Below are 27,473 nucleotides of genomic sequence, written 5' to 3' on the forward strand. Positions count from 1 at the left end.
TATATATATATATATACAAAAATAATATCCAATAAAATTAATTAATAAGTCATAGAAACATTTTACATAATGGAGTACTGAGGATGAATTAAGCAATATCACAGCATTAGGTAGAAGCTGTGCTTCTGTGCCTCTTTCCACATGGCAATAGCCCTCTTGTTGTGGGCCATGCACATCCCTGCGAGATATATACCAATATATGCACATATATACTATATATGGTATATACTGTTTGCACATAACAAGAGGAACCTTAGCGTAAAGATGAAAGTTTATATGTGAAAACAGATCTAGGTTTTTGCTAACTGACTGGAAAAAAATTATTTGCGACAACATAAACAACACATTTCTGTACATGAGAAATGTGTTCTAAGCACAAATTGTCTAGTCAACATGAGATTACAGGATGATGTAGAATCAAGAAGATTCCCTGATTGTTTCTCAACCAAGTTTTGTTATGGCTGCACCCTTAATCAGCTGAGCCTATTGTGTCAGTCGTTTGACTGCCTTTGTTCATTTAATGACCGAACCCTGATACACAATAGAAAATTATATTTTTGCAGGCTAATTAACGCTGCTTATTAGAAAGATGTCAACATGGGAATAACAATAGAAAAGGGAAGGCTAGAGGGGTTTGGGTGGGATGCCTGCTGTGACATATCAGAGGTTTCATACTTGAGTTGAAACTTAGCATAAAAGGAATGTCAAAACTTAAAGAAAGGGAGAGTAAATTTAAAAAGCACTGGAGGTTATTATAACACAGTTTTAAGTCCTTGCTGAGAAACAATGACTCTAAATTAAGAACAAGTTTAGTTAGCGTAAAGAAATGGCCCCAGCCTTGAAGCAAGGTGTCACTAGTCCTAAGGACTTTTTATTTAAGCAGGGGCATTGATGCTCATATTACATTTAGTCTAGTTTGTTAATGACAGAAGATAGAAATATGTAACAATTTGTGTGTGCCCCAGGAGAGAAGCTTTTCATTTAATCATGAGCACTTCTACTGCTACTGTGTACTTCTCAATCCACACAAAAGGTGAATAACATTTTCGTAGTGCGTCTGGTTTGTGTCCAACACCATGCTGTCATGTTGGTCTGTGGAAGACTGAGCCACTTGCTCAAGCAAACAAGGCTTTGATTGACACTCAGCTTAATGTAGGAATGCAACACATGGAGGATCTGGTAAACACACTTTCCTTCCAATGTTGGAATACGGTGCCTTACCGGGGTGGTTAGGTTGGTATGGCAATGGAGGTTGTTATTAGTGAGAGAGAGAGGAAAAACAACACCTTCTTGACACAAACATAGTTGCTGATATTGCCTTGTGATTTCTCCCCAAATGGGAAAAAAAACACACACCAGGTTTAACTCTTTAGGATCTCCCTAAAGACACAAACAAGCAAAGCAATTAGAATGGAAAAGAAAAAAATTAAAAAAGTTGATAGATAGATATGGTTAGGGGCGTTGCAGTGCTTTGAAAACAGATCAAACATGAAGCACAAGATCTCCAATTGGGTACCTACTGCCCCTCAGCACACACTCAAAAAACACACACTTTGTCCTGTGAAGTGAGCATCTGATGCTTGGCTGCAGAACCTCCCATAGAACAGGAAGGCAGGGGAAGAGAGAAAGGACACCTTAATGTGCCTTCACCATATGCTGTTAGCTACTGATGGATGCTGCTCTCCCCAGGCACTGGAACAACTTATCGCGTTTGCTGGTGACACTGCCGCCACTGATAAAGTTAAAGATAAGCCATCTGTTCGTAACAGCAGCCCAGCTTCACTTGCAGGGATTTGTGCTTCCAAGTGTATACGAATGCGTGTGGCGTGTCTGCCTAAATTGCTGTTGCACAACACCCTTAAAGCATGTACGTAGCATGGGTAGGCGTATGGGCTATCATCTGCCATGATGAGTGAAAATTATGAAAATATCCAAAATTGCCTATCAAAAATAAGAGACAAGGAGTGACATGCTTTGCTAATATAATACAATGGAAGCAGATTTCTCAGACGCAGTTGTAAAAGTGAACACTTCACTTCAATTTGTCACTCAAGTCTAATTACTGTAGAATGTATGCAGAGTCACGCTAACAAGCTATCAGTCACATTTCTTATTAACAACTTACACAGCAGTAGTTGGTCTTAAAAAAAAAATAGGGGGAAAAAAAATCAACATACAGCAACTTTAAGCTCCCTCAAGAGCTTTTGATAATGCCAGGAGGCTTTTGACACACGCTTGAGAAACTCACCATTAGCGAAATGGCCCATTACCCAGAGGGCACAGCTAAAAGAAAGAAAGCGCTAACATTAAGACCCTCCACAGGAACAAGCTATGGTCCTTCTCTAATGGTTTGGGGTTATGACTGCTCGCTTGCTCTCAATACAAGCATTCCTATGAGGGCTGTGAACCCAAGATCATTGCCATAAAATATATTCTGGTACATACACCTTTGACTTATGTTTCCCCCTCTTTAGACAGCACCACTATACACAAAACAAAATTATAGATAATGCACATAATTATCAAAAAACATATTATATATTCTAATAAAGTGTTTGTTCTTGATATTTTGAACTGTATATAACAGCATTTTCCAGGGCATAAGAAACCCAGATGGAGGCTTGAAAGTGTTGTATTGTCCATGAATAGCATTGTTCTTGTCCTCTGAGAGATGAATAAAACCAAAACCATTTCAGAAGAAACCACTCCTGAGTATTACAAAGCTACCAGTGCTTTGGATACTGTCCGGGCTGGGCTTTTATAATTTTTTTAACCAAGCACAGATCTACTTTTAGACTTCAACAGCGTAATGGTATTTACTTAACTAAGCAGCCAGCCATCACTCTCTTCTCTGCCAGTGTCATATCACTGATCAAGTGTGGCTCAGTTCCTGTCTGAGAGGAGGGCTGCCAGACATAATGCAATAATAACTGGTGCACAGCTTGTCTAAGAGAACCAAGGTCCTATTTCATCGCTGACGATACTGAGATGAACTCTTTGTGCTCTTTCTCTCGCATTCCCCCTCTCCTCACCAACTCTGAACCCCTTGAGCATCCGAAAGCATAATGAGCCAATTGTAATTCCTCGCCTATAGCTTTGTATTGAAGAGTGTATGAAAAAAAAATATTGGACTTTTTTTTTTTACTCCAAGTCAAAAGACTTGCCTTCAAGGATTATCTTAAGGCAGAAACATGCTTTAGACTTTGAATTATTCTATGACAGGACAAACACAACTGCCTGTACCAAAATGTAAGGGAGAGATAAGAGACTTTGCAGAGGAAGGTATCTGAAAATCCCCACACAAAGTGTAAAACATAAATTCAGATCTTTATCTCTTTTCTCACATCAGCAGCACAGCGGAATCCGGCTGCAAATTGTGTTAATTAATAGCTACTGAATGCCTGGAAATAGGCATCACCTTTGAGTTAAAAGGAGAAGGCCATTCCACTGAACTTACTGACTGCATCTGCAATGGCCACTGCCGTCATATGATAAAAATCTTTAAAGCGTCCATTATGTAGACATTATTTAAAGCTTTTACTGTTACAGGTGGCTTTAACATAATGTGAATTGCTGACCTTGAAAGAAGGTAAATGCATCAACTAGATGTGATACGTTAAAAATCTAACAGCTTTTAGTCTCGACAAAGAGCACTCCTCTTATCCGACATAGTGGACGTGAACCTGCGCTGCTCCCCCACAGATGCCTAGTGTGATGTTTGACAGATTTCTCCCTCTCCAGCTAGGCTCACAGTAAATGTCCATCTGGCAGCTTCCCATGGGTACTTATTATTCTCAGCTAGCCAGGGGTTTTCTGTTTCCGAGCAGTCAGCCAGTGCCTGCCTCAAAGAGTTGAGAGTCGGACCAGAACTGCTTGCAGATGCTCTGCCGGGTAGCCAAACTGTGTTAGTGTAGTGGCATGGCACTGGGTTTTCAATTACACAATGAGGTGGCAGTCTCCCAAAACTGTCCAAGTACGGAAAGTCGAGTGCATTGAGAGCAACTATGTATCTGAGACAAATCACCAGCCGAGTAATAGTAACATTAAGGTATGCCAGTTTTCTCATTTGTCCAGTGCACTTGCTCCACTTTGGAGATGAGATGATTGATTTTCCCCTAATGAACAGATGCTCAGAGCCATGGGTAGCACTGAAAGGTCCTGCTGTCCTGATCTGAAGCCCTGCTATGGTGGATTCAATCATGCAGTTGACCTCTATCACACTCCTGCACCCTGCTGAGTGTCTCTAGAAACAAAACATGGGATGCTACACTCGTCATGGCATGCAGCAGCAAGGGTCGTTTTCACACTGTGTTCGTTTGTTTCAACCATAGTTCAGTTGTTCATCATTTCACTAAGCCTGCTGGTCAGCTGTCAGCCTTGTTTACTACTGATACAATCCATTGTCCTCGCATGATTAGCACCATTTTGACATGTGGAAAAATTAAGAACAATGTGCATCCAGTGGGAAAGCCTCGTGAATACAACTGAAGAGAGCATGATATAGGTAGGCCAAAAGGAAGTTAAAAACCCACCCCCCATCAACTCCCTTCCTAGATCAAAGGAAGTATACTACAGGAGTTCATCTGATCTGAGACCAACTGTTTTAGTTGACTGTTTAAGTTAGGGGCGGCTGTGGCGCAGAGGCAGAGCGTGTCGTGGCGCAGAGGCAGAGCGTGTCGTCCCCTAAAGGTTTGATCCCCGTCTCCTTGTGCCCACATGTCCCGAAGTAAAACTTGTAGGGCTGCAACGATTCGCTCGAGGTAACTTGAGTACAAAGAAAATTATCGAGGAATTTCCGTCTGCCGTCGAAGCCCTCGATGTTAAATTATGAATTTAGAGCTCAACGTTTCACACCGGATTCTTTTTAGTGTCGAAGCACAACAGTGCTATACGTTGCAACAGGCTGAATGCGTCGCCCTACCAAGCGCGAAAAGAAGACGGAAGCGGGCGCTTCTTGGCCTAAGGTGTCGATGGGATTCGTGGATGCGCGGGTCCCAGGTTTTTTCCCCAAAACCCGCGGGTCCCCCGGCATTTATTTAATTAATTTGACCCGCTCCCAAGGAGCAATCCAATTCATCCCGCCGCACAAGCCGCATCTATTTCACAACCCGCCCCCCCGCCGCTATTAAATTAAAAAAAAGTTAAATAGCGCTCTATTTGGTCCCTGACCCAAATGTGCTTGAAAAGCCCTTGTGAGTGGCCAACTGGGAAAACTGGCCAACAACCAAATTCAAATCCCTTAATAAAAATACACATAAATAAATCATAAAATAAACATAAAATTAGAGCTTGCATTTGTGTGAGTCATCTATTTGGGCAAATAAAAGGAATCAAAAAACATATTAAACAAACCACATACGGCTAAAACCAAGAGCGCTCCACCTTTGAAATTTCCTGACCCCTGAAAACGGTTTACCACTGTTGGCATATATGGTCATACCATAAATAAATGCTCAATATTTCATTAAAGGAAACAAAATTGTTTGTTATATTATTATGATATGTTTGTTTCTATTGTATATTTAATTGAGCCTTTGAATTAAGCAAAAGTATGTTTTCATCCGATCTACGATTGAATCCGATGGGAATATTGCGATAGAACATACTCGAATTACCAAAATAATTCGATAGCCTGCAGCCCTTAAATCTTGAGCAGATACCCTGAACCGCCGAATTGCTCCCGAATGCTGGTGGATTGGTGTGTGAACTGTGTTATGAATGAGTTAGCTTTCTGTTTGTGGGCCCCGGCCATCCAACATCTAGTGAATGTGTGTGAGAAGGTGAATGTGGCACGTAGTGTAAAAGCACTTTGAGTGGTCGGAAGATTAGAAAGGCACTATACAAGTACAGCTCTTTACCATTACCAAGTTTTTAGGCAAACTGCTTGTGGATTTGGACTGCTGGTGTGAAAGTGCCTTACGTCTCTTGAGCCTGAAGAAGAGGGAAGTTGGAGTGTAAGATAATGTGCCGTGCTATTGCATTTAACCATAAAATGAAGAGTATGAAGTGACAAAAGATTAGAAGGTCCCCGAAAGAGCTTTGTTAAGTTCTCCCCTGAGAACAGGGCATCCAAGGCTATGACACTGTCGGTGTTCACAGTACCAGGGGTTTCATGTTGACATGTGGAGTTGGGGACAGTGGAAAAGTTCACAGCATAGCATATAAGATATTTCCACACACTCACCACAGTGTGGAAACAGACACCATCCGTGCTATGCTTGTTTAAGTCAACACTGCCGGCGTATTCTTTGAACAATCTGGGCCATTTGATTCTCATTTGAATAAAATTCAAATTGAAGGCGCAGAACACACAATCCGCTTGCCAGTAAAAGCCACCATTGTGTGTTATCATGCACACATGTGGTAAAATGGGATGAGTGAGGATTGCAGAGCATTGCATACCTTACTGAGCAAACAGCAGCATCTTGGTGCTGCTTCGACTCCTCCCCCATCTAGCTCTCTTCCATATTTATGCATTCACATCACTCCCAAAGACACATGACAACTCAAACATGACTCCCACTCTTGAGAAACAGTACTATGAAAAATGAAATGAGTCTTACCTAGTGTGGAATAGTTGGTCACATCTGTAAGCGGGCCATTGGGGAAAAGAGGGAGAAGGGGAAGGGGGAAATGAGAGGGAGGAAGAGAGGGAGAAGAGAAACGTCAGCAAATTACAATGTACAGCAAGCTAAACTTCAATTCAGGCTGAGGCTGTCACTAGCTCCTCTGAAAAATGATGGTGTCCCAGTATTGCATAGACTGGGGGTTAAGAATAGTCCCTGTCAAGAGGGGGACATCATTTATTAATCGAGGGACATGAAACGTCTGAGATGGTCTCCCCCGAGGATCCAAAGTTTGCACAACTTGCATTAATATTTGTCAGTGTTTCAAGATTTTGAGGGTGGAGGCAGAGAGGATGCAAGCAGAAACCTCATCTATTACCGACAAATCGTTGCCTTTTTTTTTTTGCACCAGTATAACATAAACGCCGAACAAACAAATGTGCTCACACAAACATGCACCAAGGTGTTCCCCTCTCTCCATATGTCTCTGAGGTAATTTAGTAGCCCTCAGATATCTCTCACCCTGTGTGCTACGACCTTTGCTACATTTCCCCAAGCTTGTTAGTTTGACAGCCCACGTCCAAGGTTCCAACGGCATAATAAAATGACAGTCCCGCACTACCCACAAAGACCTTAGAGTGGCCCCGGCAGAAACAGTGAACTAGTGCGGTAAAAAAAGCAACATTTAGCCACATTTTCACGGTGTCACTGCTACCTGACATTCATACCTCCAAAGATTTATAAAAAAGGATAAAATAAGACCTGCACTCCTCCACTTTCCTTCACCAACTCCGGCAGCTGGAAAAATATGTACTGGATTTCGATTACAGCACACTTTTTTCACAATTAAAGTGGTCCCTCTACGAATGTACTCTTCTAAAGTACAGTTTTGCTTTCTTGTAAATGTGCAATAAAACAAGGAAATTGAGTGAACTGACAATAACTGGGTGTACTGTGAGGGAAATACTAGACTCAGGACTAATTCTGAGTTGCCATTGCTTACAGTGCAGTCTAGTTGTGTTGCTAAGCAGAATTTGCCAGTAATATGATTTATCACCACTGATGTCTATCCCCCTGAATTCATTTACATCTTTGGTGTGCATGCAACAAATCCCAAGGGGATCAACGATGGAGGAATGTGATTACAATATCTATTTTGCACGTGAAAACAAATCTATTTTCAGGAAGAGGGGGAAAGACTGGGGTTCAATCTCTGGAATGCTCATTACCATTCTGTCTGACACACATTCACACTCTGTTGTTGCTAAACAGAGAACTCAGCTGAGGACCTTGAAGCTTCATACCGGGAAAATTGGACCCAGGGGAGGGGGTGGCAGGGACTGATGTCAGACTTCAAGAGGCACTAGAAGCACCTGGGGTTTCAATGACATTAGCATCAGTGCTGTTTGGTAGAGAGAGTGAGAGGCCGAGACACTTGAAGGAACAGCAATGAAAGATAACAGTGTAAATGGCAAGGAGACGAGTGGGATATGGCAAAATTTTAAATGTGCTGCATTATGGCATAAAGTGTTAATATCAGAGAACCATAGACTACCAAATAAGAAAGGCGAATAACCTGCAGTACTCTGAACAATTCTGTATTTCTCTCCTTCTAATCACATTTTGTGTTTCTAAAAGAAGGACTTTTTGCAGTGCAGTGACGATTATTGATTTTCTGAATCCTATGGTGGAAATTTGGAAGCCTGGCCAATCAAAACCAGTGAAGGTAGCATTGGGCCTAAGTGGATTAGACTAGTGGGAATGGTGGTGGGGCAATCTAGAGGGAGAAACCAAAGCTCTGGTGGCTTCAATAAACCCACTCCGTGAACCAGGAAAAAGACGGAAGACGGAGACACTTTTTTCACCCTCTCTCACCCTCCTGTTTTAAGCAGATAAGCTGCTTCCAGGGTCTTAGTTATGCTGTGCAGAACCCACAACACGATATGGAAACTTTTGACAAGGCAAAGAAAAGCTGAGAAGTCCGTTCCTCATGTTTTCTTTTCTCTATTGACAAGAGGGATTTGGTGATGTTTGGAGTGGTCAGTGCTGGGGGGAATTACTAAAAAGCCTGTGATGCGACATAGTGAGCATGTCACTGCTCAGACATGGGTTTTAGTGAAGGCATGGACTCAATTTTGTAAAGTTTTGCTTTGACTAGCCGTTTCAATAAGGCATAAATGTCTATTCTACGATGAGTTACTTGCAGCTAGACCATGAACCTTTTTTCCTTCAAAGACAACAGGGGTTTTTGTCTTGGATGTGATGTGTTTTACTAGGCAATATTACCTTGATATTCCCATTGCTCACCATGTGCCAAAATAGACTGAAGAAGCAGTACAGTGGAATGTTTCCAGAGTTCATAAGACACTACACTTCTAACACATAGATTGCTTCCTATGTAGTCACATTTTTTATCTAAAAACAAGTTGCACATGTACCCAGCTGATCAACTTAGATGATGGGGAAAAAAGGTAACTTCAGTCTATGCAGCCTATAATTTGAAAGCTGCTGTCATGTTAAAACTGTCATGTAACCGTCTGCAGCTCATCTTGTTAAATGTTTCAACATATTTGTTACTTAGAGAATGTACTCGTGACTTTTCACCATAGAGATGTTGATGTGTAAAGAAAACATGGTGACAGAGATTACACTTTGTCTCGGAATGTGGATTAAATTTAAGGAGACATCATCTGCCCTTGGTGGGATATTTGCAGTGCTGTATATTTAGTCCTCTGAGACTTTGCGGCTCTTGGACAAGGACATCAGTTCCCTCAAGGGAGATTCCTTTTGACAAAAACAGTCTTGACTTTCCACATTCATCACGTAACAGTCAGTGCACCACTATGGAGACAACACTGCATTTTAAAGGCAGTCAGTGGTGGTCAGAGTGGTTTGGTCCGTCAAAGCCACACCTACGACAACTACCGACAAAGCCCCTTTGCACCGCTTCTGTATTCCTTTTGTGCTTAAATATGTGATCTCTATGTGCTCTATGTGATCTCCACAATTGCTAAAATTATGATAATGATTAAAATGATTCTCAGTTGTAATGATTAAAAAAAGGTACAATGGTGAGGTTGATATCTGATAATGAAGACTTCGCCCATAATTTTCAGGTTTTCTATGCAGTGGTCACAAATCATGAATTATCACTCAAATAATTCCCCATCTTTTGATCTGGCCTTAAATGTCCATAAAGATTATGACTTTTATCTCACATAAATGACCACAGTATATCTTTGAGAGTTTGATAGGGTTCTTGATTTACTAGTGGCTCTTTTATTCCCTGGCAGCCACTGGAAATTCTTTCAAAACCTTCCTTGCCCATAAACTGTTTCAGACTACCTTCACCCACCCCTCTAATTTTCAGCTCCTCAGAGACGGAGGTCTGAAGGTGATCACCGAAATTTCGCTCTGAGGTCAGTTGAGGGAACAGAGAAAGCTGTATTATTCTGCGTTTGATTAGTATCTTAAGTAGCTCTTATCTTTTCTTTCATTCTAAATATCTCTTTCCCTCATTATCTAAAAGTGTCTTTTTGCTAGGCACTTCTCTAGTTTAATAAGGAAATGTACTATAAAATCTGACATTTATGGTTCAGTGTATTATCCAAAGCATGCATATTTCAATGTGCTGTTAAACACTTGATTTATAAGTGCACTTACAGCCCACATACAGTATACTGGTATTGAATACCTTGTAAATGTTCAAATTGAAGTACGCCAAGCTTTTTCCCCTGTGAAAGTATACTAGACTAAGTAGACTAAACTTTGCTACCTTATGTTATTCAATAAAACCAATTATTGACTTTAAAATGTATATACTTCTTTTTGTGGGGCCAAAGCAAACACAAAGATCAGTTTAATAAATGATAGAGCAGCCTAGGATAGTATACAAGCCTATATATCAAGGTATTATTATATATGCTTGTTGGTAAGAGATTATAAGAAAAACCTCCATGGTGGAAGCATGAATTTGAATAAAGATAATTATACAAAAAAAAGATATAGCAGCCTACATTCAAGATGGCACAAGCTGCAAAGAACTCTAACTAGCCGTATGCACTCAACCGAGCCACTGCAGTGGGAATTTATTCTCTTTCTTCTAGTTCTACGGTGTTCTTTTCAGATTAATTTCAGTTAATCAGCGGGTCGGCCATTTTTTTGCTTTTGCTAAGTCTTTTTCTTTCTCAGTGGCACATGGAAGCTTGTCAATGAACGCACACACACAACGAGAAAGAGAGAGCGAGAGAGGGAGTTCTGTCTCTAAAATGGCTGCAGGACTGAGTGGCCACTAATTGGAAATCAAAAGCAATGGAGCTGGAAGGCAGCCGAGAAGGAACAGTGGAACCTCCAGCGCCTGTTGTCGGTCAATTTAGACCGTGACAAAAAAGGCCCTGTTCCTTGTGTCGCCATTTAACCTATTCACCAGTGTGGAATGGGAGCAGCTGTTTTTTTACAGTACCACATAATGGGACAAAATGGCTCTGGCTGGCCTAGCTCCAGCTTGCTGCAAAAAGGCCTCAATGTAGAAAGAAAGGGGGAGAAGGTGTGAAACAGACATTGCAGAAGAGAGAACAGTGCCGCCATGTTATCAATGATACTGAGAGAGCTTACACCCTTCCATCTGAGCTGATATAAACATTACTTCTTTTTTCTGTTGCAACAAAGAATTAGAGAAGCACTGACAGAGGCTACAGATGGCCTGGGCACACACAGACTGCAGAAGTATCTAGAAGTTTACACAAGTCAGACGAGGAGCCAGATTGGCTCCAAAACTAAGGCTGTTCTTTGAGTAAAAAAAATATTGCTCACTTGTTTTTAATCTCTCTTCAAGTCGAGGTGTGAATAAGTACTTTGTGAGTGACAGCCTGATGAGCGCAGTTATGGAAACTCCAAACTTCATCAAGCGGTTGTCAGACTTAGCGCTGTCCAGTTTAAAGGCCGCTCAGGCATGACAGTATGGGAACGAGGTATGCTTATGTTAGCACTGCAGCAGATGTTCTGTTCCTGTTGCAGCTGTCTCCTCCTTTGAAAACAGAAGCAATGCACCATTGCTTTGTATATCTCAATCCCGAGATCTTCAATACTCTCTTCATTTTTTTCCCCTCAGGTCAAATTCGATGATGACAGACAAGGTAATACTTATTGGATTTTGTATATAAAATAATTTATCATTGTGCACACTTTTGCTCAAACTGTTGCAATTGTAATGTGATTATCATAATGAGTTTAAACAGATCTCTAGGATATTAAAAAGAGTTGATGTGTTTATGCCCTAATGCCATCTGCTATGCTATAAGAGTACGAATAGAAAGGAAAAAATGAAATGAAAGAACAGAGCTAAATCAAATACAGCCACGGTCTGATGTATCTTCCCGGGGGCCTTGCCCACCCTCTTGTGTTTTAAAAAAAGGACACTGAGGGGGATTTAAGGGACTTTTTCAAATGCAGCTTTTTAAAGAATTCTGCCTGGCAGACCTTGATGAGTGATCAGAAGTTGGGGAGATCAGAGACCCGTGGGCTCTATGCTGTGTTTTGACCCTGAGTTCAGCTACATAGAGGTGGGATAGACTCTCTTGCCTGGGGAGAAGTAGACGGAAGGACAAAAAAGAAAGGAAGAAATAAAAAGAGTGAAAGGCAATAGCCTTGATGCCTCTAGCAGCACAGCACTGGCTTGGTCCTTCATATCAGCCACTTGTAAGGACAGGGGGAAACCCTACAGGCAGTCGTATGTCGACTGGTGCGATCAAGGCCACCTAAAAGAGGCTTGGATTGGAGTGGTTCCTCCAGGGCTCTGGTCTGAAAAACAGAGAGGCTGTAATGATGTTTGACACTTCACTCTCTACTCACAAATCAGGTTCCTAAACATTGGCCTCTTGCAACAAGAAAACCATTAACATAGGTCACGAGGACACGCCTGACAATTGACTGCATTTCCAATTGAAATTCATCGGGTCGGAGATCACAGTCATTTATGGCCTCATTGCACCTTAAACGCTCACGCTGGCTGTCTAAAAAGCTTGTGCAAAGGAGTCTTTTAAATCTCTGACTCAAATAGATAATTAGACATAATGAGTAAACAATGTGGCCACGAGATGCAAGAGCACTTATTGCTTTTTAATTGTGTTTCCCCGTGTGCACCATGCTACTTCTGAGAGCTCCGGGTACCTGTGTGCGTTGGCCCATGCGAGGCCAGGTGCAGTCATTACCACGGGACAGATGGATCAGCAGAAGTGGCGCGCGTTTCTCTTGCAAGGCAACACGGTGGCTGCCATATGTAGGCTCATCATTAAAATTGACCTTTGACCTTCCAGCGGGTGCCTGTCATTCTAATGGAGTTAATTAAGACTGTCCACCAGCATGTAGGATGTGATATTTCTCTCTGTGTTTGTGGATGTTATTGGTTTGTGAAGAAAGTAATTTTTGTGATTCTCAGTGTGTGTATAATATTTTGTGTGTGTGACACACTGTATGTGTTTGCATCCTTTCATGTCTATTATAGAGAGTGGATGCTTGTGCCTTTTATATGAGCACACCCATGTCATGGCCGCATGCGCGTGACTCCGGTGTCAGACGTGTTTAAGTTTGGGAGCTCCTTTTAATATTGCCAATGCAGCTCCTTTGAAAATTCATTAAAGTGGTTCGACCCCTCTGCCATCTGTGCGAGCGAGAGGGGGAGAGCCATGGAGGGAAGCAGCTGGGGAGAATGGGAAGATGAAAATTCTGACACGGGCAAAAGCATGCGGGCAAGCCCCCAGACACAGAATGAAGAGCCACCGATATGCCAGCTTTGAACTGATATTTATTTATTCCTAGACCTTATCTAAAGGTTGGATTCAAATTCATAATAAATTCATAGATAAAGACTACTGGCTGGGGTCACATCTTGCTCTGGATAAAATTTGAAAGACCAATCGCAAGTGTTATGTAACTGCAATGTGTATAAATAATAATTTTAAAAAAAGAATGCCTTAGAGGTCTAATTAAAAATGCTGCACACATTGCTTAGTGTCAAGCTACAATGTAATTAACTCCACAATTACATACAGTATATAACCAGAGAAGACTGTTGTCCGATTATACTCATAAATCTCCATTGTTGACGTGAATTGCATATACAAACAAGCATAGCCGAGCCAGATCATCATCATATACTGGAGTTTAATGACTTAACATGCATTTGAAACCTTTATGCCTCCATGTCCGACACTTAGCCCGATTTGAGCTTCAATTTAATTCACCAGGACAACTCGTTATCCGTGTGAGTCCTCCATAACTACCGACAATCACTGCAGTGAAGCACTCGATTAAGATTGTTGCTGGCATTCTTCTTCAGGGCTATCTTCAGCTACTGTCATCTTCATGCCAGTTACTGCTCACAATAAAGCAATATCAGTTGCAGTGTTTATGCCCTGTAATCACTTTCTCCTACACCTGATCTCCTCTTCATAAACTAGCGCCGCCAACATTATTGCTGTTATAGTCGGAAATATGGAGCTATGTATTATGCATTAACGATGATCTCCCGGAGGGAATGCACACTTTGAAGATACACACACTCACACTATCATAGACGAATGTCTGTAGGTATACTGGAAATGTATGCCAGAATGCGCACATGGGCACACATCTCCTTGCTTTGTCTTTTCCTCACACATACACACACACACACACAACATATACCCTAAAGTATTAGGGTGTAATAGAGGCTGCTTGCACTTTGCCTTATCTCTCCTTCTTACACTAATCAACACCTCTTCTGCTATTAAAAATACCTCTGTGTCTTTTGGTCTGCTAACTATCTCATTTACATGACTGTCACTCAGCATGGCCTGGTGTTGGGAAGGTGTGACAAGGTAAGGCGGGCTGGGGAAAAGGGGATGATGGGAGGTGAGAATAAAGAAAGGACAAGATGGAAAATAGTTCAAGAAGAAGAAAATAGCTGTTTGAGGGGCAAAGGATCATGCAGATGTGTACATATTTGTTATTGGATTTGACATTTTAGCATGTGAGGCAAAATATTTTGGTGCAAATCTATTTATATTTTCAAGATAATTTGTGATCAGCTAAAATACCCCAGATAAAATGAGAGCAAGATTTCAAATTGGTGGAGAAAACACCAGAACCTTTGCCTCTCCTCTTTCCTCCACCTTTCTTCTCCTCCTAGTACTCCTCCCTCCTCCCTTTCTCCTCTTGGCTGACTTTGTGTAGCGCCATGGGGCTTCCAGTGAGCCTGAGCCTCTTTGGCAAGACCTGTGAGCATGAATGGCATTGAAGAGGCTGGGATGATGCATCCAGACGATGGGGGTAGTTGGGCAGGAACACACGAACAAGGGGGGGTGAGGAGAGAGAAGTAGTCAGCAAACGCGGGAGAGTGGGGTAGAAATAGGGAAGTTGTGGTAACCATTGTAGGTGGTTTCAATCATTCTGTTGCCATCTGTTCCAGTCCATTTTTCGCACTGACAGTGGATATTTTCCCTGGTGAGAGGAGAGTAGTCTGTGTGCAAGTGTGTGTACGACAATGAGAGAGAGTGAAGGACAGAACAGTATGGGCGAAGAGCACAACACATTTATCTTGAACATCCTGTACATCTGAACTGTAAAACCCACGTGTCTGATTCAATGCGTTAGGTCTGCAAATAGTGATCATTTTCAGTAATCATTAATCTGTTGATTGTTTTCATGATCAATCACTTAAATGGTAAAGTAACAGCAATGTCTATTAGTATGGGATCTGAAATGAAAATAATGAGTAATGCCCACACAATTTCTCTACTGACTACTTGAAATTGCTTATTTTGCCCAAACCAATAAGAAAAACCAATAAGATTAAGAGTCTGCTGCAGTGCTACCAGCTCTGTCCAGCTGTACACACACACGCTAATGTCAGCATGTTAACACACTCAGGCAAGCATACATACCATACATATTCACTTTCTTAGTTTAGTTTGTTAGCATGCAAGTACAGCAACGACTGATGGGACTGTTACTACTTTTGTACCTCTGATGATGGCGATATAAGGTAGTTAGTAAGAAGGAATTCATTCATCCTGAGGAGGCCTGTGTACCTGATCAAAATGCCTGCGCTGTATTTGCAATGCATTCAAAAGTTGTTGAGACATTTCACTCCACACCACAAATTTCCACCTCATGGTGTTGCTAGCATTACATGTAATCGCAATTACATAATCAGATTACAAGAAATAAGTAACTATAATCAGCCCAGATTACATTAGAGGGGTAAATGGTGTAAATATCACCTTATGCCACCCAAATGCCCACATTATATCAATTTGCCACAGATGTGGCATTTGTGTCCCAAGACTTGACAGTGTATCGGTTTAAGGATTGAGCCTGTAAACATATAAAATATTCATCTCAAAGTCACCATTTAACAGGGTCGAAGCGGAGGACCTACTGATAGTCAGGCATCGGCATCACTATTGCCATGCTTCTGGTGTGGCTAAAAATTTTGGAAAATAGAGAAAAGTAGTCACAGTCACATTTGGGAAGGTGGAAAAAGCGGATTTTAAGCATATTTCCTGGATTAATGAGTTACATTATTAATAAATTATCTTTATATATACATTTGCCTTTTATTTTATTACATCTGGCATTTAAAATAGTACCCAGTGTGACATTGCTTCACCACCCCTCCTCAGCTCATGAGATGCATTGCACCTTGTGTCATCTCTCCGGCTAGGCACTGGTACCCACATCCCCTGGGCATTTAACTCATGTTACCTCTCTGCTTAAACATGCATGAAGTTATAACAGTGCTCCCCTCCACCTCCCAGCTCTGTGCCTCTGTCTCATTTGCTCTTTCAACTGGATCTTTCTTTGTCACTTTCTGCTTTTGTCTCTTTATGAGCTCAGTCTGACTTTTTTTTCCCCTCCTCCTCCTCATCTCCCTCCTCTTTCCCCCTTCATTACATGTCCTGCATCACTAGTGTCTCTCTTTCTCTCTATATACCTCTGTTTCTCCCTCCTGGATAAAAGCTGGGACTGAAACCCCTCTCATGTCACCCTGGTTGCTTATATAAAAATCCAACTCTTCAAGATAAAAGGCTCCTGAAAATAATACCAGCATTAGGGTTTCCTATTTCACAGCGTTTTCAGTTCTGAGGGGTCAGTGAATCTACCTGATGTGGAATATTGAATATGAAGATGGGGAAGCGCCATAGTGTTTTTTCAGCATGTTTGCTCAGTAAACGCAGTGTTATTGGATCTACAAGGCTGATATAGTGGTTCAGGGAAAAGGCCACCATCGGCTTACACTGCACCTCAAAAAGAAATTGGGGAGAAAAATGGAGCAAAATTCAGGGGCATTCAAAACCAGAATTGTGCCGAATAAGAGAATAGATAGCAAAGAGCCACCAATCGACTCATCACAAAGATGAATATATGAATAGAGATATAGCTTCATGCATTTTAATACTGATATTATCATTTTGATATCTGTTATATTGTTGGTCATAATGTTAGAACTAGCCTGGCTGTAGACTTACAGTCTACATGCTAACCTGCTCATTAGGACAATGCAAGCATGCTGATGTTGAGCAGGTATAATGTTTATAAATGGCTAACTACCTACATTTATATAGACCTTTTATCCAAACCACTTTACAAGGTATTTGCCGCTCATTCGTCCATTCACGCACACATTCACACAAAAATGGCAGCGAGGTACCACAGCTATTAGGAGTAATTTGGGATTCAGTTTCTTGTCCAGGGACACTTCGGCATGTGAACAGGAGGAGATGGGGCATCAAAACACCAATCCTGTGATCAGTGGACAACCTGCTCTACATCCTGAGCCACAGCCGCCCCCATGTTTTACATAATTAGCACTAAACACAAAGTAAAGCTGAGGCTGATGGAAATGTCATTAGTTTTGCAGACATAAACCAAAGTGTTGGAAAACACCAGAAGGTGGAACTAGATGAAAGTCATCAATGTTTGCACCAAATTTCATGACAATCCATCTAATATTTGTCTAGACATTTCAGTGAAAACAAAAACTGATACACCACCACATGGTGGTACTAGACGAAAAGACAGGGGATCACCAAAGCCAAAATGATAAACTGTCAGGGAACCATGAATGTGATGATGCAAAGTTTTAATACATATAGTAGATGTTGAGATGTTTCATTGGATAAGTAAAATGTTGACTTGCTGGTGGCACTAAAATAAAATTCAAGGAATCAAAAAGTCATTAGAATCCATCATCTGGCTGACAGCAATCCATCCAATAGTTAGTTCCAATAGAGACAGAAAACAGCTTGGTGGTGCAAAGGGAAAGTCACCAAAGATCACCAAAATCAATAAGCTTCATTGTCTGGGGACTGTGAAGGTCTGTACAAAATGTCATGGCAATCCATCCAGTTCACTCGTCCACCCAACCAACAATGCCACACCACTAAAGTGGCTAAAAATCTTCCTCAAGACATGCCAGTTGTTATCATGCTAACAATAACCATTGCAAATCCAAAACTGAGTCAGACATAGCCTCTACTCTCTGTAAAATCGAACCAAACAGCCAACATTGACATCAATAGTTACAATACTCCAACTTCCCAATGTGCTGCACTTTCAGCAATCAGAAAGGTAAACAACAAGGCTGCTTAAGGCTTGGAAGTAGTCTGCTGGGATTCAATCCCACCTAATAGTCTAATTAAAGCCATTGATTGCTTATATAAGCACACATAAGCAGTGGACATTCCCAACTAACAACCACCCACAGGAATAGTAATTAGCACAAATTCTGAGGTATGGTTAACTCAGTCACAGTTTCTCCCACATGGTCCATTGTGCAGTGCTATTGTTTTTTTTTTTATCAACACCCTGCTTGAGTGACCTTTCCATGTTGTTGCTAGTGTGTTGTATGCACTGTCACTCTCCTGTGACCGTCACTATCACTCCTGAGCATCTGTGTTCCATCAGCATTCAAATCTCTGTCCATTTTTTTCAACATGCACAATGGTTGTGGTGATTTGGGAGGACTAGTTGGCAGACTGGGCTTTGCTGAATACCTTTGTGAGAGCTGTCTGGATTTGATGGCCCCCAGCGAGATCCATTGTCAAGATCACAAAAAGTCAGACATCTTGCCTCTTCAGGCTCTCTGAGGCATGATTTTTTATCCTGCTGTTTGTGAGTTGTGACTCTTGAACTTACTGAAGGGGAACCATATTTAATGAATACTCATTCTCCCAAGAAGACGAATAGGTTTTTTGAAGTGAATTATGTGATATAAATAAAGTATGCTCAGACAGAGGACAACCCCTGTCTTGTGGCAATATGTCTCAGGGTTTGTGTCCTAAATAAGAAGTTTTATCTTTGAGAATGGATGGCAAAGGGGACATAATGATAACTGATTATTTATGTTTTAGAAAAAGATCAATCAATCATGTTTAAGTACATTTTATTTGGTTTTTATCTACTTACTGAAGACAACTAAAAAGTAAAGGGTAGTATGAATTGCTAATGGCCTACAAGGAATACAGCATTATTCAGTCATAATCCAGCAAGGGTTCACATGGATTTAACCAGTCAACTATCTCAGTGGATAGGAGGGCAGATTTATTTGGATGATGCAGCAAATGGATCCTCCTAGTGTGAGTTAAGCGCTAACACTAAGGAAACACAGGTTAAGCCTCTGCAAAAATAACTATGAAAAAAAGGGAATATAAATTGTGAATTTGATCACAGACAATGAAATTTAGTGATGGGGTCAAGAGGATCATTTTGGCACAATGTGGATGGCAGTGCTGTCATGAAAATTCATTGGGAAGGACACAACTGGTTTTCACAGTGCTTTGAGTGCAGAATAAAAAGGTGGATGATTTATAATATGAGTAAAAGAAAACTGAATAGAGAAAAAAGAATACGAACAAGAAGTATCGGAATCTCTCTCTAAGGTTACACAGGGCTACAGCACATTAGTTTGGTCTGGACGTCTTGAATAAAAGAAAAGAATCCCTCAGAAAATGGAAGTGAGATGCTGTATCCGTTGTCTGTGCCTTAGAAAACTTTTTGTCTTGCCTAACGTGACTGTTTGATATATCCGAGTGGCAATGCATACTATACTCCCTGGCCCACCGCTTCAACATTGCACCACAGTAGCCACAGTGTGTGCCTAAATTCAACACAAGTAAAGAGGCAAGAACCCATCTCTGTCCCTGTTCCACAAAAGATCCCTCCACAGGCTAATATGCTGTACAATGCACTATTGATAATTTAAACTAATTAAGCAGAAAGTTACTGTTAGGTACAGAGTATAACCTGCTGTGTATCACACAATGCATCATTTGGCAGCTGCCATTACTTTCAGCTAGCCTGTGAACAGGTTGAACACTGAATGCAGTTTGATTTTGCTAAATGTTACCTACTGTAGACCAACAGTGAGTGTACACAATGCCTAATCACTTGTGTGCACCATATGAAAGAGAGAGGAAGGAGGTTTGTATATACTGGCAGAGAAAAGACCTGTATTATGGCTGAGCCGGGCGCTAAGCTGCGTCCAGGTGTTCGCCTCATTCCAGGTGGCCATGTAATACTCTTGCCGACCCGGATCATGGCAATCATGGAGCTGGCAGAGATGGCTCATTGCCGACACCAATGTAGTGCCCGGGTAATATGCCAAGTTGGCAGCGATATGCCTGAAAAGCAGGCGGGCAAACAGGCAGTGAGTCTCTAACGCTCCTGGAGTGGAAAGATGGTGGAGAACCTTTGATTTTCTTTTCAAAATTCATGAAAATGGCACATTTGAAGTCTGTCTGATTTCTCTGACTTTTCTGTGTCAAGAGTAGTGGTGGGGACACATAATGCTCTGTGTATCAGATTAGTGTCATCATCATCTCACTATATTTTCAAATATCTTTTGTGTTTCGGCTAGATTTCTTGTGTTTTAGTGACCCACAAATCAGCCACTCACAAGCATATCTTCTATCATATCGTGTTCAAAATCCTCAGACCCAGAGATGATCTTTATTAGCTCGAGAAGCCAGAGTTATATGCAGTCCCACTCTGGCCTGCACTGTCTGGGCGCTGTGTGCTCCACAGTGTAAGTAGCTTGGCTGGCAGGCAGCCACAGACAAGTGCTGTGTTTCTGCTTGCCATCCTCTCATTTGACTGCATGGTAATTACTGTCTCAATGCGGTAAGAAAAAGCAGCTTTTGGTAGAAGGATTGAGAGAGAAAAGGGAAAAATGTGAGGGTGTGTGGCTTAGCAGCTTAATGAACATGTCAGATGTATTTAAACAAATGGATTACCACATCTGTACACACTCGGCTGAATCACACTTGCTCCAAAACACTTACCAGTCTATGTGGCAGGGTGAATGAGAAAGACATCTACTGGTGATATGCAGGAAATGGTAGTAGGAAATATAACACCCCTGCATTTGTGCACATAAAGGAAATCAGACCTGTGCCAACTAAATCAATTCTGCCTGTCACACAACTCTATTGCTACTGTATGGCATCTAAATGTAATCCTATATATAATTTCATGCTTATAAGATGGTGTACATACAAAATGGCAAACATTTGCATTAAACTGATGGTCAGAAAATGTAAAGCATGTAATTTCCAGACAGATACTTGTCTATTAAATGAGATTTTTCATCATTAAACCATTTCTTTTTATTCCTAACTATATTGTTCCTAGATTCCATTTCTTGGAGATTTTTTGTCTTGTAACCTTACTTCGGTGCCTACCAGAGCTTTCCATGTCAATACATTGACTAAATGAATAATAGATGCTCTTTTGTGGTATCCTTGTGCCTGGGCGTCTTCTCTGAAAGTGTTCTATTGCAGAAAAGCTGACAGAAATGTAACCATAACATGTTTTGTGTCATATTAAGAGGTTTTTATCATCCATGATGCAAGTTATCACAAAGTTCTTTCTGCCTGTTAATGCAGAGAGAAAAAGGTCATTATATTCGATGGAATGTGTGCACATACAACCAGATTTACTTCCATTTGTAAAGCAATGTGCAAGGTGTAGATAACATAAGAGTTACACACTTGACACTCGCTCAAGAGCCTCGCTTAGCCCATAAGCATGTGTCTCGAGCTTTGTTTGTAGCCTCAAGGCGTGTTTGTAAGGACACTTTATTGCCAGTCGCCTGTTGTGAAATAATCCTTTCTCTGCTAGTTAGGAAATGGTTCAACAACCTAGCACTTGTGAGAGGCTAAAGGGCCACTTGGAAAAAGATGCTTTTTTTTTTTGGTGAGTTCTTCATGTTGATTTTTTTCCCCCTGTGTTAAAGTGAGAGCTGCTGTTGGACTGCATTACTTCAAACTGTTCTTTCACCACTGGTGTTTGAGCTATAAACAAAAGAAAAAATATTCTACAATACCCAATCAAACATGTGAGCTGAAATGAATTACATCAGATTTACTGTTAGTTCTATCTAATTCTATCACAGTGTAAGCTGTGGCACCCAAAATAATACATGATTACATCCTCCCTATTAAATCATGTCCAACACTGACGCCTGTGCACACGTGTTGTGTGGTTTACTGTGTAACTCCTTGCAGTGATTCTAATGGACATGACTCACTCGTGTTAGACGCGTTAGAGCAAGATGGTTCTGACTAATCGCTGCATCATGGAGCGGCGGTGTGTTGCAGTGCCAATTCAGTGCCCAAGGGATGGTACCCCTTACCCAGAAGAGACAGCCCAATTAAACTGACCAATTGGAATTGAGTGAGCCCGGTTGTCTACCTGTTGTGGAGGTTAGAAAATGCCACTTCTACTTATTGCTCATTCTGGACGATACAAGACCCATTATTCTTGCAGTCATTACTAAGCAAAATGTCAATAGCTTATTAAAGAGAGAGAGACATGGTAAGAGAGATGGATGAAGGAGGAAGGGAACAAGAGGGGAGGAGAAAGAAGAGAGGAAAGAAGGAGCCATGAATGGAAACCAAAATACAGACTTTCTTACTGAAATACAACAAAAAACAAAAATTCTTGCAGGTGTAGTGGCTAAAACAGATTAGCCACTACACAGGTCAAGGCTTAGTGTTTTTGCTACATGTGACAAACAATGGACGCTCAGTTCCAGGTTTGAGCCGTCATTTAATTTTAATGGTTGGATAATGTGCCAACACCCACATCTTTCCGAGCTTTTTCTACCTTCATCTCTCACTCTACCTTACTCAGGCATTCAACTAGAAAGCTGTCAAAGTTTCATGAAATATTTCTCCTAAGTTGCATGAACATTAAGAAACGTCACATGCAATGAGAGTGCAATGACTGACTCCACTTCTTCTGCTATCTCTCTCTCTCTTTCTATTCTTTTTGTCTCTCGCTTTTCCTTACCTCTTGCTCCCTTGCTGCTGTGTCTGTTTCTCTCTCAGCATTGTACAAATGTTTCCCTTGTCTAAGGAACCGTTCCATATGTTTGCAATCACTCTGGCTCCCTTGCCTGCACAGATCATTTAGCAGGCTCCCTCATACATTTCAATTAGGCCCACCTAGCGCAGCCACAGACATGGGGAAGCAATATTGATTTCTTGATATCCTGTGCGTGGGTTGGACCAAATTAACGCTTGTACTGGGGAATATGATAGATCCATAACCATTTGCTTGTGTTTGTCACTATATGTGTGATTTGCTGGGCTTGTTAGTATACAGAGGAATGTCAAGTATTTAACTAATTAAAAGCAGTATCCGTGACAGCTGTCCCTAGTGCAGTCTCAGTATAGGTAAATGACAAGGCTTAATAATAACATTTAAAAGCTTAGTTATGACTTCCAGAGAATCCTTAACAAGGGTTTCTATCAAAAAATTAACTAAAATAAAAACTTTAAAACCTTTTGAGTGGCAAAAGGAAAGTGAACGATACCTTGCAAAGCAGTGAGCCCTTATGCTTCAACGTGATGTAGGCAGTCACCAAACGTTGGCTGCATCCTAAAATGTACTTATTATTCAATTACCGCCAGCTTTTAAAAGATAGGCTGGCTGAAGTGTGGTAGCTGGAGGAGCGGCTGTGGCCTGTAAGCTGTCAGTCACTCTCTGACACCTCATCCATTCTCCTGACACTCTGCTGGGGCCCAGAGAGAGCGATCAGTCAAAGTTCAGGAGACAGGGACACTACAACAAAGAGCTGATGAGACTTTGGATTCTTGGAACACTGTCTGCAGTTGAATTGTAGATAGTCTTTATTCCACAATGGTGATATACAGTATATATTATAGTACTGTAAAGGCTAATCAGGCAGTACTATTTGTGTATTACTGGTATACACTAGTGGAAAGTAGCTAAGTTCACTTATGCAGCTACTGACTTATAATTTTAAGGTACTTGTTCTTTACTTGAGCACATTTGAGAGGAAAATTTTGTACTTTTAACTCTTTTAGCACAAAAAATATAATGATCCATTTATGAAACATGATGCATTGATATAGAATAAACTGCCCAATAGTATTAAAAAGTAATTAAAATAGCTGTACATTGACCTGCTATAAGATTAGAATGCTGCTTACTGTAAATTTAAATGCATCAGTAATAATGATCCAATAATGTAATATGTAATAATACAACTCGGAACGGGATCCTCCCTACACTCATTATTGCATAGGCATCATGAGTACTTTTACTTTTGATAATTTATGTAATTCTTGTTTACTCAAGTGCAGGATCTCAGTACTTCTTCCATCACTAGTTGTGCAGGTATTGTTACCAAAAGTTACCAAAATATCAACAGAAAGACAAAACCTCCCATGATGAATAGCCCTATGAACATACTCATTGAACTCAACATATTAGTATATTTATTATATAATGTTTGAGTTGAAAGTATTGAAAGTAAATAAAGAAAAATGGCAGGGCAACAAGGAAACTGAAAACTGCAGTTATCTCTAAATTGGCCTTGTCGTTCAATGTTGGGAGAAAACGTCAACCCCTTTTATACTTTTTATACAGATGACTCACTATAACACGCTTTACTGTCTAGCCTGTTTTTTACCCCATTCTCATGAGACTACTGTCACAGGTTAATCCTTGCGCATCACTGTTCACAGAGACTTAGGTCTGCAACTTTAGTGCCATTCACATCGACAACAGCATTATAGAGACTTAGACACAAAATTAGATTGAATAACTTCAATGCCAAATACATTTCTGTTTAATTTTCTGTTCACTTACTCTGCACACACTCACTTAGTTGCCCATTTATGCCATCTGTCTCTCTCTCTCTATCTTTTTAAGCAAGTACAAATAATGTCATAAATATAATTTAAACATCAAGGACATTAAACAAAGTTCCCATCCTTATTAAAAATGCGTATTACCCAAAATAAAGGCTGAACCATATGATCCTGTGCGGCCATTACTATTACCAACATATATCCTAATTCAGACATCCCACCCAGACTGTACTCTAGGTTATATCACATAAAAGCCTGGCTTGGCTCCATGTACTTACTTTGTATACAGATAATAGAGAATACATTATACTGAAAATAAGGTTACCATTTTAAGGAAACTATGAACTATTCAATAAACAGTAAATCCAGTTAAGAACATATTTCAATCATTCCCCCTATTACTCTATAACTCAAATGATCGGTCCATCAAGGATGATGTAGAGTTACGCACTGGCATTTAATTCTGTTATGGAGGCCATCTGCAACTAATGTTGACTAATTGTTCCAGTCAAGTAGATGCCATGGCTTTACCCTCTTATAAAGATACATGTCCAGCCTTTTGGTTTATCGCTATTCATGGGTCGTGTATAGGGGAGGGGGGAGTGCACATAGAGTCTGACATTTCTAGTAATTATCTTTATGAAGATGGGAGTCCTCTCAATTAGAGTGGCGCCTGATTAAAACTAATGGCTCTCCCTCCCGGGCCGGTGAGCTGGCTGACAGGGATAGTATCAAGTTCCCTTTAGCTGGTGTTGGACACTGGGTGACCTTAAATACAAACTGGTACATAATCATTATTTCTTCTTCTTCAGTGTGAAGACGAGGTGTGAATGCAAATGTCTAGCACGCATGGCACACTAGAAATCTTCATGATATGGCAGCATTAAAGCTAAAGCACTGTAGTTCACTAAGTAGTGCACTAAGTTCAATGTAGGACCAACATAGTTCCAAGTTCATCTAAAAAAATCAGCTTTCTCTATCTTTCCTGTATTCACACAAGGCACACTAACTTGGAGGTTGTGTTGTGCCTCCCTGTGTAATGACAGTCTTAATGGAAAACAAAACTGGCTCTCTGGGGAGTGTGATGGTCAGGCCGACCATTACAGAGTCACTCAATAGCAGCTGATTGACTCGATCCCCTGCTCCGTTATAAGCCTGTTAAGCTGCTACTCAGCGTCAAAGCGGTGCTCTGGGCACTCTCGGTATCACTGGTCCTTGCCTCTATAGGCCACTGGATAAAGTGGTAACCCTGATTTAGTACAACTAAATAAGTGAAGACCTCATTTGTGATTGGTGGGGATATATATTCAATCAGAGAAAGGAGCAAATACATCAACCTTAAGATGTGGTCAGAAAATTCAGATAGGGTTCAGATAGGGAGTTTGTCATTGTACAAAATGAGAACCAACTTAACAAGTTGTCGTATTATTGCAATGTTGTGCCCTTAAATAATGGGCCAATATGGCACATTATAAATATCACTAATGAAGTTGTTTTTAAGTAGTCTTTTCCTATCAAACTAATTTTGATGACTTTGAAATACCATGTATGAAGTTCACTCTGTAGTCATTTTATTAGGTACACATGACTCGAACTGGATAGGACCAGAACACCTTTAGTATTCAACAAGCTGCTGAAAACAGCATTTAGGATTACTTTATGATGCTAATTTGATAGAATCATAGAGTTTCAAAAGACTTTGAGTTACAGATTCAAACTGCAAATACTTAGTCAGTAGAGGAGTAGAGGTTTGGGGACGATGGAAGCCTGTGTTAGCTGAAGTCGTTGCCGTGTCCCTGGAACTGTTTTGAGATGATGAGTGCTTTGTCACACAGTGCATTATTGTGCTGGAAGTACAGCGTGTGACCATGAAAGGATGCACCTTATCAGCAACAATGCTTAGGTACACTGTGGCTTCACAATGATCTTCCATTTTTATTTAAGGGTCTAATATGTGTCAACGTCATTTGTCGCAAACTCTAGACAACATACTGTTTGAAAATCCCAGGATAGCAGCTGTTTTTGCTATACTGGAACCACCTTGTCAGGAAACTACCAATCAGATCTCATTAAAAGCCTGCTACGTAATGTATCTTGCTAATGTTTTTTTTAAAAGTAATTGAATTACTGACCCAAACAGAGGTTGCATGCTTTTTATATAGAGTAAACTGCCAATTTGTGTAAACAAGCACGTACTTTTCAAATGTGGTTTAGTGAAAAGTAATAGCCCTAATGTGCAATCCAGATATAAACATGTAGGCACACATCCACAGACAAACTGGCACACACATTCTTTCATCCCTTTCTCCATTTCCCCCGTTCCTTCTACCTCAGGGAATCTGATCACCTCCTGATGTGAAGCTTAGAAACAGTAATGCAATAGACAGTCAACTTATATTTCCCCAGCGAGACAGCCACAGCTAAAACCTCATATCCTTCAGCGACCACACAGCTAAGGGAGGAGATGGCTGCAGGACATCAAGAGTAAGAGTCAGAAAGACGGATAGGAGGATAGACAGATAAATGGATACATACATAGACACATGTATACACACTATTCTTCAATATTTCAGGCTGAACTCACTAGCAGATGCCATAGTAGAAGGGTTAAATTCTAGGAGTGAAACAAGGCAAAAGATTGGGGTTGAGGGCTCTAAAGGAGAGGCAATCAATAGCACAGACCTCTCTCACTTGCTGACTGTCGGGCTAGCCTGACTGGCTGAACCAGCTAATGACACCTAATCAT

General features: G+C 40.8%; 1 protein-coding gene across 20 annotated transcripts in view; it reads right to left on the bottom strand.

Moving 5' to 3' along the window:
• The window catches only part of LOC118337894 (receptor-type tyrosine-protein phosphatase delta), a gene marked incomplete at its 5' end in the record, with an annotated part of 344,600 nt that overhangs the window by 242,689 nt on the left and 74,438 nt on the right, over nucleotides 1-27,473 (bottom strand). For all 20 annotated transcript variants that reach the window (XM_035675051.1, XM_035675039.1, XM_035675038.1 and 17 more), the window contains 1 exon segment: nucleotides 6,564-6,587.

Source organism: Morone saxatilis, unplaced genomic scaffold (assembly GCF_004916995.1).
Source record: "Morone saxatilis isolate NCDOM2014 unplaced genomic scaffold, NCSU_SB_2.0 Contig4, whole genome shotgun sequence".
Lineage (NCBI taxonomy): Eukaryota > Metazoa > Chordata > Actinopteri > Moronidae > Morone > Morone saxatilis.